Source organism: Chrysochloris asiatica, unplaced genomic scaffold (genome assembly GCF_000296735.1).
Source record: "Chrysochloris asiatica unplaced genomic scaffold, ChrAsi1.0 scaffold00318, whole genome shotgun sequence".
NCBI classification, from domain to species: Eukaryota; Metazoa; Chordata; class Mammalia; order Afrosoricida; family Chrysochloridae; genus Chrysochloris; species Chrysochloris asiatica.
This window is the reverse complement of record NW_006408836.1, coordinates 761266-765677: the sequence shown is the minus strand read 5'-3', so window position 1 is coordinate 765677 and position 4412 is coordinate 761266.

Sequence of the window (4412 nt, the reverse complement as noted above, 5' to 3'; positions counted from 1 at the left end):
GATTGCCTCCAGGTAGATGTGATCAGGAGGTGGGTTTTCCTTTTCACACTTCTTATTGCTTAACTCAGAGTGACTTTCACAGGTGTTGTCTGCCTCTCTGGTGTATGGCAGTTGGTACTGGTTCTTTCCTGGATTGTGTGGCTTTATAGAGTGTGATTGTATCTTAAATATATGGCAGCAATTGCTGTCTCTTCTTGGGTAGTATAGGGAGAGAAAGAGCCCCCTAGGGGGAAAAGGGGAAAGAAAACCAAACACAATAGAACTAAAGAAAAAACAAAAGAAAAACAGCACCAGCAAAAAAGCAAGGGGAAAAAGAAAACCCAAAAACCAAGAAACAAAAAACCAGATTGGATATTGTAGTCTATAATCATGGGAAAAGGAGAGGAGAGAGAGAAGAAAGAAAGAAAACAAAAAAGATAAAAAATCTGTAGCCTAATATGAATATGTCTTTAATGTCCTCTTTTTGTTTCTTGCCTTTAAGGCCATTTGATATGTTTCAAGATGCCTCTATTCATTGTTATGCTGTACCTCAGAATTTTATTTTTGGCCTTTTTTTTTTTCTTCTTCTTTAAACTCTTTCCTTCTCCTCAACCTGTTCTGGCCTTTTTCCTATTTATAAACAGTTCAGGGCCTGCTGTGGCTGTTTTAAGCTGTTAGTGATTATGAATCGGGTGCCAAGCCCAAGGCTGGCAGTTGGCAACCACCAGCTGCTCCACAGGAGAAAGACTATACCCCCTGCTCCTGCAAAGACTCACACCCTCAGAAATCCTCCTCAGGGTCACTATGAGCCAGAACTGACTCCTAGGCACTCAGGTAGCAATAAAGGCAAGTCTCCAATATCTTTTGATTATAATTTTTCATGAAAATATTGAAGTCCTCTTTTATAACTATATCATCTCCACAAGGCTTCCTACTACTAATCCTTTTTAGTCATAACCACCTCCATCCCTAACCTCTGACAATAGAATGATTAGTCTATTCTGCATGGTTATAATTTTGCTATTAAGTTTTATAAAATAGAAATATATGGTATGTTATTATTTGAGAATGTCTATCTGTCTTTCTTTCTAAGCCTACAATAATTCCCAAAAGGTTCATCTCTATAGTTACATGTATCTATAGTTTGTTCCTTATTATTGTTGGGTAGTTTGTTCCTTATTATTGTTGAGTATTGCTGTCAGTTTGTCTTATTGTGGTGGATTGCAAGTTGCTGTGATGCTGAAAGCTACATAACTAGTATTTTTAATACCAGTAGGGTGACACTAGGTGGACAAGTTTCAGCAGAGCTTCCAAACTAAGACAGAGTATGAAGGAGAAGCAAACTACTTGTGAATGTTTAGCCACTAAAAATCTTATGAATAGTAGTGGAACATTGTCAGAAATGGTGTTGGAAGATGAAAATAGCAGCAGAACATTGTCAGATATAGTGCCAGAAGATGAGTTTCTTAGGTTAGAAAGCATTAAAATATGACTAGGGTAGAGATGCATCCACATAGCATAGTAGACCATAATGATATGAATGGAGTTTAACATTCAGAACCTTCATTTGCTGATGTTGAGCAACTTAAAATGAGGAGTAACAGTGAGAAACATCCATTAATAATTGGGAGATAAAATATATAAGTATAAATATAGAAAAAGAATGTTGTCAAAAATGTAATGGAATACATAAAGATCACTATACTATGTATTGGAGTCCTGGTGTAGTGCTGTGGATTAATGTACTGGACTGCAAGTCAGTTTGAACCACAAGGTCGGTGGTTCAAACTCACCAATTACTTCTCAGAAACGCTATACAGGTTTGCTATGGGTTGGAACAGATATGATGACACTTAACAACAACAACAGCCTATGCATTTTTGAGTTGAAATGGACTGGTATTTACTATTTTGAATCAGACAATTGAAATGGAATGGCATCACATCCATCCTTAAAAAGAACATTTCAAGGCTTATCTTGAAATACAATGCTGTCTGTGATAGTATAATTTTCATATGACTACAAAGACAACAGTTAATACCACTATTATTCAAATTTAAACACCAGTCACTAAAGCAAGTCATGATGAAATTGAAGAATTGTACCAACTTCTTCAGTATGAAATTAATGAAACATGCAATCAAGATGCATTGATAATTCCTGGCAAATGGAATGCAAAAGTTGGAAATAAAGATGAAGGATTAATAGTTGGAAAATATTACTTTGGTTGTAGAAGTGATGTTGGAGCTTGCATAACAGAATTTTGAAAAGACCAATGACTTCTTCATTGCAAATACTATTTTTAAAAAAACAAGCACACTGACCTCACCAGATGGAATCACACAGGAATCACATTGACTACATCTATGGGAAGACTTGGTGGGAAACTCAATATCACAGCCAAAACAAGTCCAGAGGCAGTCTGTGGAACAGACAATCAATTTCTCATATGTTAGTTTAGGTTGAATCTGAAAAAAAATTAAAATAAGTACATGAGAACCAAAATAGGACCTTGGACATATCCCAAATTAATTTAGAGACTATCTTAAGAACATGTTTGATGCATTAGACACTAATGACCAAAGATCAAAAAAAGCTATGGGATTACATTAAGAACATCATACAGGAAGAAAGCAAAAGGTCATTAAAAAGACAGGAAAAAAAGAGAAGACAAAAATGGATGTCATAAGAGACCTATGCTCTTGAGTATGGAGGTGTTAAATTAATAGAAAAAGGAAGTAAAAAAAACTGAACAGAAATTTTCAAAGGGCAGATGAAGAAAACAAAGTCAATTATTATAATAATATGTACAAGACCTGGAGTTTTGAAACATAAAGCATTTCTCAACCCAAATGAACTGAAGAAAAAAAATTCAAGCCATGACTTGAATTATTGAAGAATTATCTGGGCAAAATATTGAGTTATGCAGAAAGCATGAATAGAAGATGGAAGGAATATAGACTTTCCCAAAAGGAATGGTCAATGTTCAGTCATTTCAAGAGGAACCATATGATCAAGGACCAATGATACTGAAGGAAGGATTCTAAGCTGAACTGAAGTCATTGGCAAAAACAAAGCTCTAGGAATTGACAGAATACAATTTGAAATCTTTCAACAAACTGATATAGCACTCATCTATGCCAAGAAATTTAGAAGACAGCTACCTAGCCAACTGAAAGAGATCCATATTTATGCCCATTCCAAAGAGGTGACCCAATGGAATGTGGAAATCATCTAACAGTATCAGTTGTATCACATGTAAGCATAATTTTGCTGAAGATAATTTTAAAAGGTTGCAATAGCACATTGACACTGAAATGCCAGAAATTCAATCCATATTCAGAATGGTGGTGGTAGTGGTTAAGTGCTGTGGAATTGGTTCCAACTCATAGTGACCCTGTATAGGGTTTCTGATGCTGTAAATCTTTATGAAAGCAGAAATTCTCATCTTTCTCAATGGCTGGTAGTGTTGAACTTCTGACTGTGAGATTAGCAGCCTGATCTGTAACCACTATGCTATCACATGAAAATAGGTCTATCATTGCAGATGTCACATGGATCTTGGATTAAACTATGTTCCTGACCTACTAATCCTAGCCAATAATTCCCTCATGGTGTTTGGTAATGTTTAAGAAGCTTTTTATAATTTTGCCTCCTGTATGCTCCACCATCACCACTGTGTGTAGCTATGATTCTGGAAGCTATGCCACAGGGATTTTAAATACTAGCAGGGTCACCCATGGTGGAAAGGTAAGCCCTTGGTGCATTCATTTACTGATGGACACAACTCAAAATTAAGAGAGACAGATGTAAGCATCCATTAATAATTGAATGTATGAAGTATGAACCTAGGAAAATTGGAAATTGTAAAAAATAAAATGGAATGCATAAATATTGATAGCCCAGACATTAGTGAAAGAATACAAACCTGTCACACATTTCTTAATTTTAAACCATTCAGTGTTCCCTTGTGCTGTTAGAACAATTGCCTCTTGGTCCATGAACAGATTCCTCATGAGCACATTAAGTATTCAGGAATATTCATATTTTCAATGTTGTCCATAGCTTGTCATGATCCACACAATCAAAAACCTTTGTGTCATCAATAAAGCACAAGTAAATGTCTTTCTGGTATTCTTTGCTTTCAGCCAAGATCTATCAGACATCGGCAATGATATCCCTCATTTAATGTCTTCTTCTGAATCTGGCTTGAACCTCTGGAAGTTCCCTGACATTTAAATGAGAAGCTGGGTTATATGAAGAAAAACATGGCATCAGGATTAGACAAAGACTCATTAACAACCTGTGATATGCAGATGATCCAACTTTGCTTGCTAAAAATGAAGAGAAGATAAAATACTTACTGATGAAGATCAAAGAGCACAGTCTTCAGTATGGATTGCGTCTCAATGAAAAGAAAACAAAAATCCTCA